We start from the raw sequence: 21,284 nt of genomic DNA, 5'->3' as shown, positions 1-21,284 counted from the left end.
GAGTGTGTTCGTGTAACAGAATGTCGATTTTAGTTAACTAAAGGTAAAATAAGGTTCATTGAAGAGAGTTCATGGGTTTATTTAGGAAGTAAACATACGCAACACCAAGTGTCAGTGTTTTCACGTCTAAGCGTTTACGTGACTATGCGACTCAGTGGCTCACACAATAAGCTCAGTGATTCGAGTTAGCAGCTAACGAGGAAATGGTTGGCTGACCCTAGCTTAAAATCTGTTGGGCCGCACACGAGACCTGACAAGCAGTCCAAGAAGCTTTGAAGCATTGAACGCTGAGGTGACAAAGATTTATAAAAGTCAGTGTTCAAACGGGTACCGTCCACCTTCAGAATTCCCACAGTTTGTTCATGCAAGATGTTATTGAAGGCCCACTTTTAAGCAGCGCTAGTCTTGTGGTACGTGTGGAGCAGAGTGGCGCAGCGGAAGCGTGCTGGGCCCATAACCCAGAGGTCGATGGATCGAAACCATCCTCTGCTAGGCTCGTCTGTTTTCAGGACGTACTAAACAACTGTGCTCCGAAAGGCTTGCTTACAAGTCTGGGATAGGTTTCCAGGAAGAAGCCATTCACCTTCCAAAAATTGGACAAAACAGACTAAACCCAGAAGTTGCCTAACTAAGAAGCAAATCCTAGTGAATATAACCTGTTCGCCACATCTTCTTCAAAGCCCATTCACTTTGTTACCTCAACAGCGTGACATCACCTGTTTGCAACACAAGAACAACAATGGAGGCAACGGTGTACCTGCTGCTAAAGTGACGGTAAACGGTTGGACCACTGTGTTGCTTTGGGTGTACCCAAATGGCTGGCTGTGTTTGCCGGGAGACCAGTGACCAGGTACTGCCGCCTAACTGAAAACCAAACGTAGCCAGAAAGGATTAAGATTTGTCATTCTAGCCTTTCTATAGCAGTGATAACAAGTAGCCCCCTGCAACAATTTTGATGTCTTGTGTGGAAAGAAGATGGATTGGCTTTGCAGAGATTTTCAGAAGTTTTGGGCAGAGGGGCAGGTTTGTGGGACCTTGTGGGGCAATGGTAGCGCATCTGACTCCAGATCAGAAGCTTGCGTGTTCAAATCACATCAAGGTCAACCAAGAGTGACAGGACTGCAGCCTGTTTGAATTAATATGTGACTCAAAGTCTGTGCACATGCCACTGATCGACATCTCCCACCGTTTTTGTTTATAAAGCCTGGAGAGAAGAAGAGGGACTCTCCTTGGAGACAAGCACATTTTGTACATGAATGATTAGTATGTAAGTACAGTGGTGTGAACCGGTGATTGGAGAACTGTCAATCACTCAATGCTCCTGGGCACCGTTGCAACTTTTGTATATGAGCCCCTCCGACTAATTGCAACCTTATCTTAGCAGAAAAAGAAGCACCCGTAACGCATTTTCGCTGTGAGCAGGGTTTGAACCTGCGCGGGGAACCCCCCATTGGATTTCAAATCCAACGCCTTAACCTCTCGGCCATCACAGCTCCTCCACTTCACCTGCACCTTTTGGCCTGTGGTGAGAGATGCCTGCTCCCTGCTCCAACAGCGCTGGTTCTTTTGGAGATCATCACATGCCAGAACACTCCCTAGTCAGAAGTCACTTCTCTGGTAAATACCATTAACAGTCGTTGAAGAGACCATTGTGTGTGAAGTGTAAGGTCGTTTAGTCAGGTAAGATTTCATTCAAGGCTGACAGCACTGGTCTCCTACCCCCATGAATAGCATTTTGGTGCAGACGGCACAAGGAGCCTCTCCAGAGCAGCTTGTGTTTGAGACAGGAGATCATCACGTACAAAAGCACTCCCTTCTGAGCAATCACTTTTTAGGTGTGTGTGAGAGGAAGGTCTTTTATTTTTAGACACTGTCCAAGGACTTTGTCTTTCTCTGACAAGCATCAGTAACAAATATGCATTGTTAAGAATTTGTCTAGCTGGCTTGCAAAGCTCATCAGAGCGTGAGCACTGAATGACAGACACTATATTAGGCCTTTGATTGACTACTGCAAGCGCACTTCAAACCTCGATTTGTATTCTTTTCTCAAAGAGGAGAACCTTTCAAGTATAAAGAGAGATTCTACGTGTGCATGTTGACATGCATGGTCTGAAATGACATGCGTCTTTGGCACAACCTCTTTGCATTCACAAGTTGAACAACCTCCAGTTGCAGAAAAATTGCTTGTGTGGAAAGATGGTCTGGCTTCTCAGAGATTTTCAGAAGTTTTGAGCAGAGGGGCAGGTTTGTGGGACCTTGTGGCGCAATGGTAGCGCATCTGACTCCAGATCAGAAGGTTGCGTGTTCAAATCACGTCAAGGTCAGCCGAGAGTGAGGGGACTGCAGCCTGTGATTCCCTTCCAATAGGAGGTTTTTAGTTGCTTGTGGCATACTCGTCCGTCTGTCCAGAAATTCAGGTCCATGACTCATGACGTGTCTCCAGTGAGTTGTTGATGGTGTCAGTGAACACTGTAGACAACTGATCAGCACAGTACCTCAGGGTGGATGGAGGCACCGAATTTGGCCCAGCTGCTTTGCATGGGTCCTGTGTCTTAGAGAGTCTGTTTACATCCCTTTCAAGTATGGAAAGAGGTGTGAAGGCACATGGAGAAATTTGTGAGCTTTACTGAGTGGTAGAGGTGATGGGGGAGCCGCAAGTGTTGACCGTCTGGGGAGGGGGCCCGGGTAGCTGGACGTTCCATTGTTTTCTGAAAGCACCAGGTGTGAATACATTGGATAGGTGTGAATAGTAGCTGAATTAGAGGGCTTCTGTAAATGGAACTGAATAAAAATGGCAAACAAAACACTCGCATGCTGCAGGTATACAGAGAACCATGCCATGAGATACATGTAAACACATAGTTGAAAGAAGTAAAGACTGCACCAAAGAGAAACTCACAAAATTATTGTAAAGAAAAAAACATTCAAATATCAAGTATAAGTTTTTCATTCCGAGCAAACAAACAGTTTTGAATGATAATGAAATCTAAAAGCAGCTTCAGAGCTGGGCTTGGCATTCTGAAGCAAGCTCATCATATCCAGGATAGTTTTTCACTGTGGACAATGTCACTGTGTCCGCTGTGTTGGATACATTCAGATTTCGTGTCTAATGTCGGTGCTTGTGATTACAGACGGTATTACATCTCTACCGATAAGAACTACCATTGACAATCAGCGGGAAGTATTAAGAGCATCGAAGTGCATCAGCAGAGTGTGTTCGTGTAACAGAATGACGATTTTAGTTAACTAAAGGTAAAATAAGGTTCATTGAAGAGAGTTCATGGGTTTATTTAGGAAGTAAACATACGCAACACCAAGTGTCAGTGTTTTCACGTCTAAGCGTTTACGTGACTATGCGACTCAGTGGCTCACACAATAAGCTCAGTGATTCGAGTTAGCAGCTAACGAGGAAATGGTTGGCTGACCCTAGCTTAAAATCTGTTGGGCCGCACACGAGACCTGACAAGCAGTCCAAGAAGCTTTGAAGCATTGAACGCTGAGGTGACAAAGATTTATAAAAGTCAGTGTTCAAACGGGTACCGTCCACCTTCAGAATTCCCACAGTTTGTTCATGCAAGATGTTATTGAAGGCCCACTTTTAAGCAGCGCTAGTCTTGTGGTACGTGTGGAGCAGAGTGGCGCAGCGGAAGCGTGCTGGGCCCATAACCCAGAGGTCGATGGATCGAAACCATCCTCTGCTAGGCTCGTCTGTTTTCAGGACGTACTAAACAACTGTGCTCCGAAAGGCTTGCTTACAAGTCTGGGATAGGTTTCCAGGAAGAAGCCATTCACCTTCCAAAAATTGGACAAAACAGACTAAACCCAGAAGTTGCCTAACTAAGAAGCAAATCCTAGTGAATATAACCTGTTCGCCACATCTTCTTCAAAGCCCATTCACTTTGTTACCTCAACAGCGTGACATCACCTGTTTGCAACACAAGAACAACAATGGAGGCAACGGTGTACCTGCTGCTAAAGTGACGGTAAACGGTTGGACCACTGTGTTGCTTTGGGTGTACCCAAATGGCTGGCTGTGTTTGCCGGGAGACCAGTGACCAGGTACTGCCGCCTAACTGAAAACCAAACGTAGCCAGAAAGGATTAAGATTTGTCATTCTAGCCTTTCTATAGCAGTGATAACAAGTAGCCCCCTGCAACAATTTTGATGTCTTGTGTGGAAAGAAGATGGATTGGCTTTGCAGAGATTTTCAGAAGTTTTGGGCAGAGGGGCAGGTTTGTGGGACCTTGTGGGGCAATGGTAGCGCATCTGACTCCAGATCAGAAGCTTGCGTGTTCAAATCACATCAAGGTCAACCAAGAGTGACAGGACTGCAGCCTGTTTGAATTAATATGTGACTCAAAGTCTGTGCACATGCCACTGATCGACATCTCCCACCGTTTTTGTTTATAAAGCCTGGAGAGAAGAAGAGGGACTCTACTTGGAGACAAGCACATTTTGTACATGAATGATTAGTATGTAAGTACAGTGGTGTGAACCGGTGATTGGAGAACTGTCAATCACTCAATGCTCCTGGGCACCGTTGCAACTTTTGTATATGAGCCCCTCCGACTAATTGCAACCTTATCTTAGCAGAAAAAGAAGCACCCGTAACGCATTTTCGCTGTGAGCAGGGTTTGAACCTGCGCGGGGAACCCCCCATTGGATTTCAAATCCAACGCCTTAACCTCTCGGCCATCACAGCTCCTCCACTTCACCTGCACCTTTTGGCCTGTGGTGAGAGATGCCTGCTCCCTGCTCCAACAGCGCTGGTTCTTTTGGAGATCATCACATGCCAGAACACTCCCTAGTCAGAAGTCACTTCTCTGGTAAATACCATTAACAGTCGTTGAAGAGACCATTGTGTGTGAAGTGTAAGGTCGTTTAGTCAGGTAAGATTTCATTCAAGGCTGACAGCACTGGTCTCCTACCCCCATGAATAGCATTTTGGTGCAGACGGCACAAGGAGCCTCTCCAGAGCAGCTTGTGTTTGAGACAGGAGATCATCACGTACAAAAGCACTCCCTTCTGAGCAATCACTTTTTAGGTGTGTGTGAGAGGAAGGTCTTTTATTTTTAGACACTGTCCAAGGACTTTGTCTTTCTCTGACAAGCATCAGTAACAAATATGCATTGTTAAGAATTTGTCTAGCTGGCTTGCAAAGCTCATCAGAGCGTGAGCACTGAATGACAGACACTATATTAGGCCTTTGATTGACTACTGCAAGCGCACTTCAAACCTCGATTTGTATTCTTTTCTCAAAGAGGAGAACCTTTCAAGTATAAAGAGAGATTCTACGTGTGCATGTTGACATGCATGGTCTGAAATGACATGCGTCTTTGGCACAACCTCTTTGCATTCACAAGTTGAACAACCTCCAGTTGCAGAAAAATTGCTTGTGTGGAAAGATGGTCTGGCTTCTCAGAGATTTTCAGAAGTTTTGAGCAGAGGGGCAGGTTTGTGGGACCTTGTGGCGCAATGGTAGCGCATCTGACTCCAGATCAGAAGGTTGCGTGTTCAAATCACGTCAAGGTCAGCCGAGAGTGAGGGGACTGCAGCCTGTGATTCCCTTCCAATAGGAGGTTTTTAGTTGCTTGTGGCATACTCGTCCGTCTGTCCAGAAATTCAGGTCCATGACTCATGACGTGTCTCCAGTGAGTTGTTGATGGTGTCAGTGAACACTGTAGACAACTGATCAGCACAGTGCCTCAGGGTGGATGGAGGCACCGAATTTGGCCCAGCTGCTTTGCATGGGTCCTGTGTCTTAGAGAGTCTGTTTACATCCCTTTCAAGTATGGAAAGAGGTGTGAAGGCACATGGAGAAATTTGTGAGCTTTACTGAGTGGTAGAGGTGATGGGGGAGCCGCAAGTGTTGACCGTCTGGGGAGGGGGCCCGGGTAGCTGGACGTTCCATTGTTTTCTGAAAGCACCAGGTGTGAATACATTGGATAGGTGTGAATAGTAGCTGAATTAGAGGGCTTCTGTAAATGGAACTGAATAAAAATGGCAAACAAAACACTCGCATGCTGCAGGTATACAGAGAACCATGCCATGAGATACATGTAAACACATAGTTGAAAGAAGTAAAGACTGCACCAAAGAGAAACTCACAAAATTATTGTAAAGAAAAAAACATTCAAATATCAAGTATAAGTTTTTCATTCCGAGCAAACAAACAGTTTTGAATGATAATGAAATCTAAAAGCAGCTTCAGAGCTGGGCTTGGCATTCTGAAGCAAGCTCATCATATCCAGGATAGTTTTTCACTGTGGACAATGTCACTGTGTCCGCTGTGTTGGATACATTCAGATTTCGTGTCTAATGTCGGTGCTTGTGATTACAGACGGTATTACATCTCTACCGATAAGAACTACCATTGACAATCAGCGGGAAGTATTAAGAGCATCGAAGTGCATCAGCAGAGTGTGTTCGTGTAACAGAATGACGATTTTAGTTAACTAAAGGTAAAATAAGGTTCATTGAAGAGAGTTCATGGGTTTATTTAGGAAGTAAACATACGCAACACCAAGTGTCAGTGTTTTCACGTCTAAGCGTTTACGTGACTATGCGACTCAGTGGCTCACACAATAAGCTCAGTGATTCGAGTTAGCAGCTAACGAGGAAATGGTTGGCTGACCCTAGCTTAAAATCTGTTGGGCCGCACACGAGACCTGACAAGCAGTCCAAGAAGCTTTGAAGCATTGAACGCTGAGGTGACAAAGATTTATAAAAGTCAGTGTTCAAACGGGTACCGTCCACCTTCAGAATTCCCACAGTTTGTTCATGCAAGATGTTATTGAAGGCCCACTTTTAAGCAGCGCTAGTCTTGTGGTACGTGTGGAGCAGAGTGGCGCAGCGGAAGCGTGCTGGGCCCATAACCCAGAGGTCGATGGATCGAAACCATCCTCTGCTAGGCTCGTCTGTTTTCAGGACGTACTAAACAACTGTGCTCCGAAAGGCTTGCTTACAAGTCTGGGATAGGTTTCCAGGAAGAAGCCATTCACCTTCCAAAAATTGGACAAAACAGACTAAACCCAGAAGTTGCCTAACTAAGAAGCAAATCCTAGTGAATATAACCTGTTCGCCACATCTTCTTCAAAGCCCATTCACTTTGTTACCTCAACAGCGTGACATCACCTGTTTGCAACACAAGAACAACAATGGAGGCAACGGTGTACCTGCTGCTAAAGTGACGGTAAACGGTTGGACCACTGTGTTGCTTTGGGTGTACCCAAATGGCTGGCTCTGTTTGCCGGGAGACCAGTGACCAGGTACTGCCGCCTAACTGAAAACCAAACGTAGCCAGAAAGGATTAAGATTTGTCATTCTAGCCTTTCTATAGCAGTGATAACAAGTAGCCCCCTGCAACAATTTTGATGTCTTGTGTGGAAAGAAGATGGATTGGCTTTGCAGAGATTTTCAGAAGTTTTGGGCAGAGGGGCAGGTTTGTGGGACCTTGTGGGGCAATGGTAGCGCATCTGACTCCAGATCAGAAGCTTGCGTGTTCAAATCACATCAAGGTCAACCAAGAGTGACAGGACTGCAGCCTGTTTGAATTAATATGTGACTCAAAGTCTGTGCACATGCCACTGATCGACATCTCCCACCGTTTTTGTTTATAAAGCCTGGAGAGAAGAAGAGGGACTCTCCTTGGAGACAAGCACATTTTGTACATGAATGATTAGTATGTAAGTACAGTGGTGTGAACCGGTGATTGGAGAACTGTCAATCACTCAATGCTCCTGGGCACCGTTGCAACTTTTGTATATGAGCCCCTCCGACTAATTGCAACCTTATCTTAGCAGAAAAAAGAAGCACCCGTAACGCATTTTAGCTGTGAGCAGGGTTTGAACCTGCGCGGGGAACCCCCCATTGGATTTCAAATCCAACGCCTTAACCTCTCGGCCATCACAGCTCCTCCACTTCACCTGCACCTTTTGGCCTGTGGTGAGAGATGCCTGCTCCCTGCTCCAACAGCGCTGGTTCTTTTGGAGATCATCACATGCCAGAACACTCCCTAGTCAGAAGTCACTTCTCTGGTAAATACCATTAACAGTCGTTGAAGAGACCATTGTGTGTGAAGTGTAAGGTCGTTTAGTCAGGTAAGATTTCATTCAAGGCTGACAGCACTGGTCTCCTACCCCCATGAATAGCATTTTGGTGCAGACGGCACAAGGAGCCTCTCCAGAGCAGCTTGTGTTTGAGACAGGAGATCATCACGTACAAAAGCACTCCCTTCTGAGCAATCACTTTTTAGGTGTGTGTGAGAGGAAGGTCTTTTATTTTTAGACACTGTCCAAGGACTTTGTCTTTCTCTGACAAGCATCAGTAACAAATATGCGTTGTTAAGAATTTGTCTAGCTGGCTTGCAAAGCTCATCAGAGCGTGAGCACTGAATGACAGACACTATATTAGGCCTTTGATTGACTACTGCAAGCGCACTTCAAACCTCGATTTGTATTCTTTTCTCAAAGAGGAGAACCTTTCAAGTATAAAGAGAGATTCTACGTGTGCATGTTGACATGCATGGTCTGAAATGACATGCGTCTTTGGCACAACCTCTTTGCATTCACAAGTTGAACAACCTCCAGTTGCAGAAAAATTGCTTGTGTGGAAAGATGGTCTGGCTTCTCAGAGATTTTCAGAAGTTTTGAGCAGAGGGGCAGGTTTGTGGGACCTTGTGGCGCAATGGTAGCGCATCTGACTCCAGATCAGAAGGTTGCGTGTTCAAATCACGTCAAGGTCAGCCGAGAGTGAGGGGACTGCAGCCTGTGATTCCCTTCCAATAGGAGGTTTTTAGTTGCTTGTGGCATACTCGTCCGTCTGTCCAGAAATTCAGGTCCATGACTCATGACGTGTCTCCAGTGAGTTGTTGATGGTGTCAGTGAACACTGTAGACAACTGATCAGCACAGTGCCTCAGGGTGGATGGAGGCACCGAATTTGGCCCAGCTGCTTTGCATGGGTCCTGTGTCTTAGAGAGTCTGTTTACATCCCTTTCAAGTATGGAAAGAGGTGTGAAGGCACATGGAGAAATTTGTGAGCTTTACTGAGTGGTAGAGGTGATGGGGGAGCCGCAAGTGTTGACCGTCTGGGGAGGGGGCCCGGGTAGCCGGACGTTCCATTGTTTTCTGAAAGCACCAGGTGTGAATACATTGGATAGGTGTGAATAGTAGCTGAATTAGAGGGCTTCTGTAAATGGAACTGAATAAAAATGGCAAACAAAACACTCGCATGCTGCAGGTATACAGAGAACCATGCCATGAGATACATGTAAACACATAGTTGAAAGAAGTAAAGACTGCACCAAAGAGAAACTCACAAAATTATTGTAAAGAAAAAAACATTCAAATATCAAGTATAAGTTTTTCATTCCGAGCAAACAAACAGTTTTGAATGATAATGAAATCTAAAAGCAGCTTCAGAGCTGGGCTTGGCATTCTGAAGCAAGCTCATCATATCCAGGATAGTTTTTCACTGTGGACAATGTCACTGTGTCCGCTGTGTTGGATACATTCAGATTTCGTGTCTAATGTCGGTGCTTGTGATTACAGACGGTATTACATCTCTACCGATAAGAACTACCATTGACAATCAGCGGGAAGTATTAAGAGCATCGAAGTGCATCAGCAGAGTGTGTTCGTGTAACAGAATGACGATTTTAGTTAACTAAAGGTAAAATAAGGTTCATTGAAGAGAGTTCATGGGTTTATTTAGGAAGTAAACATACGCAACACCAAGTGTCAGTGTTTTCACGTCTAAGCGTTTACGTGACTATGCGACTCAGTGGCTCACACAATAAGCTCAGTGATTCGAGTTAGCAGCTAACGAGGAAATGGTTGGCTGACCCTAGCTTAAAATCTGTTGGGCCGCACACGAGACCTGACAAGCAGTCCAAGAAGCTTTGAAGCATTGAACGCTGAGGTGACAAAGATTTATAAAAGTCAGTGTTCAAACGGGTACCGTCCACCTTCAGAATTCCCACAGTTTGTTCATGCAAGATGTTATTGAAGGCCCACTTTTAAGCAGCGCTAGTCTTGTGGTACGTGTGGAGCAGAGTGGCGCAGCGGAAGCGTGCTGGGCCCATAACCCAGAGGTCGATGGATCGAAACCATCCTCTGCTAGGCTCGTCTGTTTTCAGGACGTACTAAACAACTGTGCTCCGAAAGGCTTGCTTACAAGTCTGGGATAGGTTTCCAGGAAGAAGCCATTCACCTTCCAAAAATTGGACAAAACAGACTAAACCCAGAAGTTGCCTAACTAAGAAGCAAATCCTAGTGAATATAACCTGTTTGCCACATCTTCTTCAAAGCCCATTCACTTTGTTACCTCAACAGCGTGACATCACCTGTTTGCAACACAAGAACAACAATGGAGGCAACGGTGTACCTGCTGCTAAAGTGACGGTAAACGGTTGGACCACTGTGTTGCTTTGGGTGTACCCAAATGGCTGGCTGTGTTTGCCGGGAGACCAGTGACCAGGTACTGCCGCCTAACTGAAAACCAAACGTAGCCAGAAAGGATTAAGATTTGTCATTCTAGCCTTTCTATAGCAGTGATAACAAGTAGCCCCCTGCAACAATTTTGATGTCTTGTGTGGAAAGAAGATGGATTGGCTTTGCAGAGATTTTCAGAAGTTTTGGGCAGAGGGGCAGGTTTGTGGGACCTTGTGGGGCAATGGTAGCGCATCTGACTCCAGATCAGAAGCTTGCGTGTTCAAATCACATCAAGGTCAACCAAGAGTGACAGGACTGCAGCCTGTTTGAATTAATATGTGACTCAAAGTCTGTGCACATGCCACTGATCGACATCTCCCACCGTTTTTGTTTATAAAGCCTGGAGAGAAGAAGAGGGACTCTCCTTGGAGACAAGCACATTTTGTACATGAATGATTAGTATGTAAGTACAGTGGTGTGAACCGGTGATTGGAGAACTGTCAATCACTCAATGCTCCTGGGCACCGTTGCAACTTTTGTATATGAGCCCCTCCGACTAATTGCAACCTTATCTTAGCAGAAAAAAGAAGCACCCGTAACGCATTTTCGCTGTGAGCAGGGTTTGAACCTGCGCGGGGAACCCCCCATTGGATTTCAAATCCAACGCCTTAACCTCTCGGCCATCACAGCTCCTCCACTTCACCTGCACCTTTTGGCCTGTGGTGAGAGATGCCTGCTCCCTGCTCCAACAGCGCTGGTTCTTTTGGAGATCATCACATGCCAGAACACTCCCTAGTCAGAAGTCACTTCTCTGGTAAATACCATTAACAGTCGTTGAAGAGACCATTGTGTGTGAAGTGTAAGGTCGTTTAGTCAGGTAAGATTTCATTCAAGGCTGACAGCACTGGTCTCCTACCCCCATGAATAGCATTTTGGTGCAGACGGCACAAGGAGCCTCTCCAGAGCAGCTTGTGTTTGAGACAGGAGATCATCACGTACAAAAGCACTCCCTTCTGAGCAATCACTTTTTAGGTGTGTGTGAGAGGAAGGTCTTTTATTTTTAGACACTGTCCAAGGACTTTGTCTTTCTCTGACAAGCATCAGTAACAAATATGCATTGTTAAGAATTTGTCTAGCTGGCTTGCAAAGCTCATCAGAGCGTGAGCACTGAATGACAGACACTATATTAGGCCTTTGATTGACTACTGCAAGCGCACTTCAAACCTCGATTTGTATTCTTTTCTCAAAGAGGAGAACCTTTCAAGTATAAAGAGAGATTCTACGTGTGCATGTTGACATGCATGGTCTGAAATGACATGCGTCTTTGGCACAACCTCTTTGCATTCACAAGTTGAACAACCTCCAGTTGCAGAAAAATTGCTTGTGTGGAAAGATGGTCTGGCTTCTCAGAGATTTTCAGAAGTTTTGAGCAGAGGGGCAGGTTTGTGGGACCTTGTGGCGCAATGGTAGCGCATCTGACTCCAGATCAGAAGGTTGCGTGTTCAAATCACGTCAAGGTCAGCCGAGAGTGAGGGGACTGCAGCCTGTGATTCCCTTCCAATAGGAGGTTTTTAGTTGCTTGTGGCATACTCGTCCGTCTGTCCAGAAATTCAGGTCCATGACTCATGACGTGTCTCCAGTGAGTTGTTGATGGTGTCAGTGAACACTGTAGACAACTGATCAGCACAGTGCCTCAGGGTGGATGGAGGCACCGAATTTGGCCCAGCTGCTTTGCATGGGTCCTGTGTCTTAGAGAGTCTGTTTACATCCCTTTCAAGTATGGAAAGAGGTGTGAAGGCACATGGAGAAATTTGTGAGCTTTACTGAGTGGTAGAGGTGATGGGGGAGCCGCAAGTGTTGACCGTCTGGGGAGGGGGCCCGGGTAGCTGGACGTTCCATTGTTTTCTGAAAGCACCAGGTGTGAATACATTGGATAGGTGTGAATAGTAGCTGAATTAGAGGGCTTCTGTAAATGGAACTGAATAAAAATGGCAAACAAAACACTCGCATGCTGCAGGTATACAGAGAACCATGCCATGAGATACATGTAAACACATAGTTGAAAGAAGTAAAGACTGCACCAAAGAGAAACTCACAAAATTATTGTAAAGAAAAAAACATTCAAATATCAAGTATAAGTTTTTCATTCCGAGCAAACAAACAGTTTTGAATGATAATGAAATCTAAAAGCAGCTTCAGAGCTGGGCTTGGCATTCTGAAGCAAGCTCATCATATCCAGGATAGTTTTTCACTGTGGACAATGTCACTGTGTCCGCTGTGTTGGATACATTCAGATTTCGTGTCTAATGTCGGTGCTTGTGATTACAGACGGTATTACATCTCTACCGATAAGAACTACCATTGACAATCAGCGGGAAGTATTAAGAGCATCGAAGTGCATCAGCAGAGTGTGTTCGTGTAACAGAATGACGATTTTAGTTAACTAAAGGTAAAATAAGGTTCATTGAAGAGAGTTCATGGGTTTATTTAGGAAGTAAACATACGCAACACCAAGTGTCAGTGTTTTCACGTCTAAGCGTTTACGTGACTATGCGACTCAGTGGCTCACACAATAAGCTCAGTGATTCGAGTTAGCAGCTAACGAGGAAATGGTTGGCTGACCCTAGCTTAAAATCTGTTGGGCCGCACACGAGACCTGACAAGCAGTCCAAGAAGCTTTGAAGCATTGAACGCTGAGGTGACAAAGATTTATAAAAGTCAGTGTTCAAACGGGTACCGTCCACCTTCAGAATTCCCACAGTTTGTTCATGCAAGATGTTATTGAAGGCCCACTTTTAAGCAGCGCTAGTCTTGTGGTACGTGTGGAGCAGAGTGGCGCAGCGGAAGCGTGCTGGGCCCATAACCCAGAGGTCGATGGATCGAAACCATCCTCTGCTAGGCTCGTCTGTTTTCAGGACGTACTAAACAACTGTGCTCCGAAAGGCTTGCTTACAAGTCTGGGATAGGTTTCCAGGAAGAAGCCATTCACCTTCCAAAAATTGGACAAAACAGACTAAACCCAGAAGTTGCCTAACTAAGAAGCAAATCCTAGTGAATATAACCTGTTCGCCACATCTTCTTCAAAGCCCATTCACTTTGTTACCTCAACAGCGTGACATCACCTGTTTGCAACACAAGAACAACAATGGAGGCAACGGTGTACCTGCTGCTAAAGTGACGGTAAACGGTTGGACCACTGTGTTGCTTTGGGTGTACCCAAATGGCTGGCTGTGTTTGCCGGGAGACCAGTGACCAGGTACTGCCGCCTAACTGAAAACCAAACGTAGCCAGAAAGGATTAAGATTTGTCATTCTAGCCTTTCTATAGCAGTGATAACAAGTAGCCCCCTGCAACAATTTTGATGTCTTGTGTGGAAAGAAGATGGATTGGCTTTGCAGAGATTTTCAGAAGTTTTGGGCAGAGGGGCAGGTTTGTGGGACCTTGTGGGGCAATGGTAGCGCATCTGACTCCAGATCAGAAGCTTGCGTGTTCAAATCACATCAAGGTCAACCAAGAGTGACAGGACTGCAGCCTGTTTGAATTAATATGTGACTCAAAGTCTGTGCACATGCCACTGATCGACATCTCCCACCGTTTTTGTTTATAAAGCCTGGAGAGAAGAAGAGGGACTCTCCTTGGAGACAAGCACATTTTGTACATGAATGATTAGTATGTAAGTACAGTGGTGTGAACCGGTGATTGGAGAACTGTCAATCACTCAATGCTCCTGGGCACCGTTGCAACTTTTGTATATGAGCCCCTCCGACTAATTGCAACCTTATCTTAGCAGAAAAAGAAGCACCCGTAACGCATTTTCGCTGTGAGCAGGGTTTGAACCTGCGCGGGGAACCCCCCATTGGATTTCAAATCCAACGCCTTAACCTCTCGGCCATCACAGCTCCTCCACTTCACCTGCACCTTTTGGCCTGTGGTGAGAGATGCCTGCTCCCTGCTCCAACAGCGCTGGTTCTTTTGGAGATCATCACATGCCAGAACACTCCCTAGTCAGAAGTCACTTCTCTGGTAAATACCATTAACAGTCGTTGAAGAGACCATTGTGTGTGAAGTGTAAGGTCGTTTAGTCAGGTAAGATTTCATTCAAGGCTGACAGCACTGGTCTCCTACCCCCATGAATAGCATTTTGGTGCAGACGGCACAAGGAGCCTCTCCAGAGCAGCTTGTGTTTGAGACAGGAGATCATCACGTACAAAAGCACTCCCTTCTGAGCAATCACTTTTTAGGTGTGTGTGAGAGGAAGGTCTTTTATTTTTAGACACTGTCCAAGGACTTTGTCTTTCTCTGACAAGCATCAGTAACAAATATGCATTGTTAAGAATTTGTCTAGCTGGCTTGCAAAGCTCATCAGAGCGTGAGCACTGAATGACAGACACTATATTAGGCCTTTGATTGACTACTGCAAGCGCACTTCAAACCTCGATTTGTATTCTTTTCTCAAAGAGGAGAACCTTTCAAGTATAAAGAGAGATTCTACGTGTGCATGTTGACATGCATGGTCTGAAATGACATGCGTCTTTGGCACAACCTCTTTGCATTCACAAGTTGAACAACCTCCAGTTGCAGAAAAATTGCTTGTGTGGAAAGATGGTCTGGCTTCTCAGAGATTTTCAGAAGTTTTGAGCAGAGGGGCAGGTTTGTGGGACCTTGTGGCGCAATGGTAGCGCATCTGACTCCAGATCAGAAGGTTGCGTGTTCAAATCACGTCAAGGTCAGCCGAGAGTGAGGGGACTGCAGCCTGTGATTCCCTTCCAATAGGAGGTTTTTAGTTGCTTGTGGCATACTCGTCCGTCTGTCCAGAAATTCAGGTCCATGACTCATGACGTGTCTCCAGTGAGTTGTTGATGGTGTCAGTGAACACTGTAGACAACTGATCAGCACAGTGCCTCAGGGTGGATGGAGGCACCGAATTTGGCCCAGCTGCTTTGCATGGGTCCTGTGTCTTAGAGAGTCTGTTTACATCCCTTTCAAGTATGGAAAGAGGTGTGAAGGCACATGGAGAAATTTGTGAGCTTTACTGAGTGGTAGAGGTGATGGGGGAGCCGCAAGTGTTGACCGTCTGGGGAGGGGGCCCGGGTAGCTGGACGTTCCATTGTTTTCTGAAAGCACCAGGTGTGAATACATTGGATAGGTGTGAATAGTAGCTGAATTAGAGGGCTTCTGTAAATGGAACTGAATAAAAATGGCAAACAAAACACTCGCATGCTGCAGGTATACAGAGAACCATGCCATGAGATACATGTAAACACATAGTTGAAAGAAGTAAAGACTGCACCAAAGAGAAACTCACAAAATTATTGTAAAGAAAAAAACATTCAAATATCAAGTATAAGTTTTTCATTCCGAGCAAACAAACAGTTTTGAATGATAATGAAATCTAAAAGCAGCTTCAGAGCTGGGCTTGGCATTCTGAAGCAAGCTCATCATATCCAGGATAGTTTTTCACTGTGGACAATGTCACTGTGTCCGCTGTGTTGGATACATTCAGATTTCGTGTCTAATGTCGGTGCTTGTGATTACAGACGGTATTACATCTCTACCGATAAGAACTACCATTGACAATCAGCGGGAAGTATTAAGAGCATCGAAGTGCATCAGCAGAGTGTGTTCGTGTAACAGAATGACGATTTTAGTTAACTAAAGGTAAAATAAGGTTCATTGAAGAGAGTTCATGGGTTTATTTAGGAAGTAAACATACGCAACACCAAGTGTCAGTGTTTTCACGTCTAAGCGTTTACGTGACTATGCGACTCAGTGGCTCACACAATAAGCTCAGTGATTCGAGTTAGCAGCTAACGAGGAAATGGTTGGCTGACCCTAGCTTAAAATCTGTTGGGCCGCACACGAGACCTGACAAGCAGTCCAAGAAGCTTTGAAGCATTGAACGCTGAGGTGACAAAGATTTATAAAAGTCAGTGTTCAAACGGGTACCGTCCACCTTCAGAATTCCCACAGTTTGTTCATGCAAGATGTTATTGAAGGCCCACTTTTAAGCAGCGCTAGTCTTGTGGTACGTGTGGAGCAGAGTGGCGCAGCGGAAGCGTGCTGGGCCCATAACCCAGAGGTCGATGGATCGAAACCATCCTCTGCTAGGCTCGTCTGTTTTCAGGACGTACTAAACAACTGTGCTCCGAAAGGCTTGCTTACAAGTCTGGGATAGGTTTCCAGGAAGAAGCCATTCACCTTCCAAAAATTGGACAAAACAGACTAAACCCAGAAGTTGCCTAACTAAGAAGCAAATCCTAGTGAATATAACCTGTTCGCCACATCTTCTTCAAAGCCCATTCACTTTGTTACCTCAACAGCGTGACATCACCTGTTTGCAACACAAGAACAACAATGGAGGCAACGGTGTACCTGCTGCTAAAGTGACGGTAAACGGTTGGACCACTGTGTTGCTTTGGGTGTACCCAAATGGCTGGCTGTGTTTGCCGGGAGACCAGTGACCAGGTACTGCCGCCTAACTGAAAACCAAACGTAGCCAGAAAGGATTAAGATTTGTCATTCTAGCCTTTCTATAGCAGTGATAACAAGTAGCCCCCTGCAACAATTTTGATGTCTTGTGTGGAAAGAAGATGGATTGGCTTTGCAGAGATTTTCAGAAGTTTTGGGCAGAGGGGCAGGTTTGTGGGACCTTGTGGGGCAATGGTAGCGCATCTGACTCCAGATCAGAAGCTTGCGTGTTCAAATCACATCAAGGTCAACCAAGAGTGACAGGACTGCAGCCTGTTTGAATTAATATGTGACTCAAAGTCTGTGCACATGCCACTGATCGACATCTCCCACCGTTTTTGTTTATAAAGCCTGGAGAGAAGAAGAGGGACTCTCCTTGGAGACAAGCACATTTTGTACATGAATGATTAGTATGTAAGTACAGTGGTGTGAACCGGTGATTGGAGAACTGTCAATCACTCAATGCTCCTGGGCACCGTTGCAACTTTTGTATATGAGCCCCTCCGACTAATTGCAACCTTATCTTAGCAGAAAAAGAAGCACCCGTAACGCATTTTCGCTGTGAGCAGGGTTTGAACCTGCGCGGGGAACCCCCCATTGGATTTCAAATCCAACGCCTTAACCTCTCGGCCATCACAGCTCCTCCACTTCACCTGCACCTTTTGGCCTGTGGTGAGAGATGCCTGCTCCCTGCTCCAACAGCGCTGGTTCTTTTGGAGATCATCACATGCCAGAACACTCCCTAGTCAGAAGTCACTTCTCTGGTAAATACCATTAACAGTCGTTGAAGAGACCATTGTGTGTGAAGTGTAAGGTCGTTTAGTCAGGTAAGATTTCATTCAAGGCTGACAGCACTGGTCTCCTACCCCCATGAATAGCATTTTGGTGCAGACGGCACAAGGAGCCTCTCCAGAGCAGCTTGTGTTTGAGACAGGAGATCATCACGTACAAAAGCACTCCCTTCTGAGCAATCACTTTTTAGGTGTGTGTGAGAGGAAGGTCTTTTATTTTTAGACACTGTCCAAGGACTTTGTCTTTCTCTGACAAGCATCAGTAACAAATATGCATTGTTAAGAATTTGTCTAGCTGGCTTGCAAAGCTCATCAGAGCGTGAGCACTGAATGACAGACACTATATTAGGCCTTTGATTGACTACTGCAAGCGCACTTCAAACCTCGATTTGTATTCTTTTCTCAAAGAGGAGAACCTTTCAAGTATAAAGAGAGATTCTACGTGTGCATGTTGACATGCATGGTCTGAAATGACATGCGTCTTTGGCACAACCTCTTTGCATTCACAAGTTGAACAACCTCCAGTTGCAGAAAAATTGCTTGTGTGGAAAGATGGTCTGGCTTCTCAGAGATTTTCAGAAGTTTTGAGCAGAGGGGCAGGTTTGTGGGACCTTGTGGCGCAATGGTAGCGCATCTGACTCCAGATCAGAAGGTTGCGTGTTCAAATCACGTCAAGGTCAGCCGAGAGTGAGGGGACTGCAGCCTGTGATTCCCTTCCAATAGGAGGTTTTTAGTTGCTTGTGGCATACTCGTCCGTCTGTCCAGAAATTCAGGTCCATGACTCATGACGTGTCTCCAGTGAGTTGTTGATGGTGTCAGTGAACACTGTAGACAACTGATCAGCACAGTGCCTCAGGGTGGATGGAGGCACCGAATTTGGCCCAGCTGCTTTGCATGGGTCCTGTGTCTTAGAGAGTCTGTTTACATCCCTTTCAAGTATGGAAAGAGGTGTGAAGGCACATGGAGAAATTTGTGAGCTTTACTGAGTGGTAGAGGTGATGGGGGAGCCGCAAGTGTTGACCGTCTGGGGAGGGGGCCCGGGTAGCTGGACGTTCCATTGTTTTCTGAAAGCACCAGGTGTGAATACATTGGATAGGTGTGAATAGTAGCTGAATTAGAGGGCTTCTGTAAATGGAACTGAATAAAAATGGCAAACAAAACACTCGCATGCTGCAGGTATACAGAGAACCATGCCATGAGATACATGTAAACACATAGTTGAAAGAAGTAAAGACTGCACCAAAGAGAAACTCACAAAATTATTGTAAAGAAAAAAACATTCAAATATCAAGTATAAGTTTTTCATTCCGAGCAAACAAACAGTTTTGAATGATAATGAAATCTAAAAGCAGCTTCAGAGCTGGGCTTGGCATTCTGAAGCAAGCTCATCATATCCAGGATAGTTTTTCACTGTGGACAATGTCACTGTGTCCGCTGTGTTGGATACATTCAGATTTCGTGTCTAATGTCGGTGCTTGTGATTACAGACGGTATTACATCTCTACCGATAAGAACTACCATTGACAATCAGCGGGAAGTATTAAGAGCATCGAAGTGCATCAGCAGAGTGTGTTCGTGTAACAGAATGACGATTTTAGTTAACTAAAGGTAAAATAAGGTTCATTGAAGAGAGTTCATGGGTTTATTTAGGAAGTAAACATACGCAACACCAAGTGTCAGTGTTTTCACGTCTAAGCGTTTACGTGACTATGCGACTCAGTGGCTCACACAATAAGCTCAGTGATTCGAGTTAGCAGCTAACGAGGAAATGGTTGGCTGACCCTAGCTTAAAATCTGTTGGGCCGCACACGAGACCTGACAAGCAGTCCAAGAAGCTTTGAAGCATTGAACGCTGAGGTGACAAAGATTTATAAAAGTCAGTGTTCAAACGGGTACCGTCCACCTTCAGAATTCCCACAGTTTGTTCATGCAAGATGTTATTGAAGGCCCACTTTTAAGCAGCGCTAGTCTTGTGGTACGTGTGGAGCAGAGTGGCGCAGCGGAAGCGTGCTGGGCCCATAACCCAGAGGTCGATGGATCGAAACCATCCTCTGCTAGGCTCGTCTGTTTTCAGGACGTACTAAACAACTGTGCTCCGAAAGGCTTGCTTACAAGTCTGGGATAGGTTTCCAGGAAGAAGCCATTCACCTTCCAAAAATTGGACAAAACAGACTAAACCCAGAAGTTGCCTAACTAAGAAGCAAATCCTAGTGAATATAACCTGTTCGCCACATCTTCTTCAAAGCCCATTCACTTTGTTACCTCAACAGCGTGACATCACCTGTTTGCAACACAAGAACAACAATGGAGGCAACGGTGTACCTGCTGCTAAAGTGACGGTAAACGGTTGGACCACTGTGTTGCTTTGGGTGTACCCAAATGGCTGGCTGTGTTTGCCGGGAGACCAGTGACCAGGTACTGCCGCCTAACTGAAAACCAAACGTAGCCAGAAAGGATTAAGATTTGTCATTCTAGCCTTTCTATAGCAGTGATAACAAGTAGCCCCCTGCAACAATTTTGATGTCTTGTGTGGAAAGAAGATGGATTGGCTTTGCAGAGATTTTCAGAAGTTTTGGGCAGAGGGGCAGGTTTGTGGGACCTTGTGGGGCAATGGTAGCGCATCTGACTCCAGATCAGAAGCTTGCGTGTTCAAATCACATCAAGGTCAACCAAGAGTGACAGGACTGCAGCCTGTTTGAATTAATATGTGACTCAAAGTCTGTGCACATGCCACTGATCGACATCTCCCACCGTTTTTGTTTATAAAGCCTGGAGAGAAGAAGAGGGACTCTCCTTGGAGACAAGCACATTTTGTACATGAATGATTAGTATGTAAGTACAGTGGTGTGAACCGGTGATTGGAGAACTGTCAATCACTCAATGCTCCTGGGCACCGTTGCAACTTTTGTATATGAGCCCCTCCGACTAATTGCAACCTTATCTTAGCAGGAAAAAGAAGCACCCGTAACGCATTTTAGCTGTGAGCAGGGTTTGAACCTGCGCGGGGAACCCCCCATTGGATTTCAAATCCAACGCCTTAACCTCTCGGCCATCACAGCTCCTCCACTTCACCTGCACCTTTTGGCCTGTGGTGAGAGATGCCTGCTCCCTGCTCCAACAGCGCTGGTTCTTTTGGAGATCATCACATGCCAGAACACTCCCTAGTCAGAAGTCACTTCTCTGGTAAATACCATTAACAGTCGTTGAAGAGACCATTGTGTGTGAAGTGTAAGGTCGTTTAGTCAGGTAAGATTTCATTCAAGGCTGACAGCACTGGTCTCCTACCCCCATGAATAGCATTTTGGTGCAGACGGCACAAGGAGCCTCTCCAGAGCAGCTTGTGTTTGAGACAGGAGATCATCACGTACAAAAGCACTCCCTTCTGAGCAATCACTTTTTAGGTGTGTGTGAGAGGAAGGTCTTTTATTTTTAGACACTGTCCAAGGACTTTGTCTTTCTCTGACAAGCATCAGTAACAAATATGCATTGTTAAGAATTTGTCTAGCTGGCTTGCAAAGCTCATCAGAGCGTGAGCACTGAATGACAGACACTATATTAGGCCTTTGATTGACTACTGCAAGCGCACTTCAAAC

At 45.5% G+C, this 21,284-nt stretch overlaps 17 non-coding genes across 17 annotated transcripts; 10 read left to right on the top strand and 7 right to left on the bottom strand.

The window, feature by feature from the left end:
* Positions 1-1,410: 1,410 nt before the first annotated feature.
* On the bottom strand, positions 1,411-1,493 carry trnas-uga (transfer RNA serine (anticodon UGA)). Its single transcript has one exon. It is a non-coding gene; the product is annotated as a tRNA-Ser (tRNA).
* A 759-nt stretch (positions 1,494-2,252) lies between these two features.
* On the top strand, positions 2,253-2,324 carry trnaw-cca (transfer RNA tryptophan (anticodon CCA)). The gene has a single exon. It is a non-coding gene; the product is annotated as a tRNA-Trp (tRNA).
* A 2,295-nt stretch (positions 2,325-4,619) lies between these two features.
* Positions 4,620-4,702, bottom strand: trnas-uga (transfer RNA serine (anticodon UGA)). The gene has a single exon. It is a non-coding gene; the product is annotated as a tRNA-Ser (tRNA).
* A 759-nt stretch (positions 4,703-5,461) lies between these two features.
* Positions 5,462-5,533, top strand: trnaw-cca (transfer RNA tryptophan (anticodon CCA)). The gene has a single exon. It is a non-coding gene; the product is annotated as a tRNA-Trp (tRNA).
* A 2,296-nt stretch (positions 5,534-7,829) lies between these two features.
* On the bottom strand, positions 7,830-7,912 carry trnas-uga (transfer RNA serine (anticodon UGA)). Its single transcript has one exon. It is a non-coding gene; the product is annotated as a tRNA-Ser (tRNA).
* Positions 7,913-8,671: 759 nt separating this feature from the next.
* trnaw-cca (transfer RNA tryptophan (anticodon CCA)) lies at positions 8,672-8,743 on the top strand. The gene has a single exon. It is a non-coding gene; the product is annotated as a tRNA-Trp (tRNA).
* A 1,305-nt stretch (positions 8,744-10,048) lies between these two features.
* On the top strand, positions 10,049-10,120 carry trnam-cau (transfer RNA methionine (anticodon CAU)). Its single transcript has one exon. It is a non-coding gene; the product is annotated as a tRNA-Met (tRNA).
* Positions 10,121-11,039: 919 nt separating this feature from the next.
* Positions 11,040-11,122, bottom strand: trnas-uga (transfer RNA serine (anticodon UGA)). The gene has a single exon. It is a non-coding gene; the product is annotated as a tRNA-Ser (tRNA).
* A 759-nt stretch (positions 11,123-11,881) lies between these two features.
* Positions 11,882-11,953, top strand: trnaw-cca (transfer RNA tryptophan (anticodon CCA)). Its single transcript has one exon. It is a non-coding gene; the product is annotated as a tRNA-Trp (tRNA).
* Positions 11,954-13,258: 1,305 nt separating this feature from the next.
* Positions 13,259-13,330, top strand: trnam-cau (transfer RNA methionine (anticodon CAU)). Its single transcript has one exon. It is a non-coding gene; the product is annotated as a tRNA-Met (tRNA).
* Positions 13,331-14,248: 918 nt separating this feature from the next.
* trnas-uga (transfer RNA serine (anticodon UGA)) lies at positions 14,249-14,331 on the bottom strand. Its single transcript has one exon. It is a non-coding gene; the product is annotated as a tRNA-Ser (tRNA).
* Positions 14,332-15,090: 759 nt separating this feature from the next.
* Positions 15,091-15,162, top strand: trnaw-cca (transfer RNA tryptophan (anticodon CCA)). The gene has a single exon. It is a non-coding gene; the product is annotated as a tRNA-Trp (tRNA).
* A 1,305-nt stretch (positions 15,163-16,467) lies between these two features.
* Positions 16,468-16,539, top strand: trnam-cau (transfer RNA methionine (anticodon CAU)). The gene has a single exon. It is a non-coding gene; the product is annotated as a tRNA-Met (tRNA).
* A 918-nt stretch (positions 16,540-17,457) lies between these two features.
* trnas-uga (transfer RNA serine (anticodon UGA)) lies at positions 17,458-17,540 on the bottom strand. Its single transcript has one exon. It is a non-coding gene; the product is annotated as a tRNA-Ser (tRNA).
* A 759-nt stretch (positions 17,541-18,299) lies between these two features.
* trnaw-cca (transfer RNA tryptophan (anticodon CCA)) lies at positions 18,300-18,371 on the top strand. Its single transcript has one exon. It is a non-coding gene; the product is annotated as a tRNA-Trp (tRNA).
* A 1,305-nt stretch (positions 18,372-19,676) lies between these two features.
* trnam-cau (transfer RNA methionine (anticodon CAU)) lies at positions 19,677-19,748 on the top strand. Its single transcript has one exon. It is a non-coding gene; the product is annotated as a tRNA-Met (tRNA).
* A 919-nt stretch (positions 19,749-20,667) lies between these two features.
* On the bottom strand, positions 20,668-20,750 carry trnas-uga (transfer RNA serine (anticodon UGA)). Its single transcript has one exon. It is a non-coding gene; the product is annotated as a tRNA-Ser (tRNA).
* Between the last annotated feature and the right edge of the window lie 534 nt (positions 20,751-21,284).

This window comes from Diplotaxodon limnothrissa, linkage group LG23 (genome assembly GCF_057381915.1).
Source record: "Diplotaxodon limnothrissa isolate DT_005_m linkage group LG23, D_limnothrissa_male_GT1.1, whole genome shotgun sequence".
NCBI classification, from domain to species: domain Eukaryota; kingdom Metazoa; phylum Chordata; class Actinopteri; order Cichliformes; family Cichlidae; genus Diplotaxodon; species Diplotaxodon limnothrissa.
This window is presented reverse-complemented; position numbering and strand designations above follow the sequence as displayed.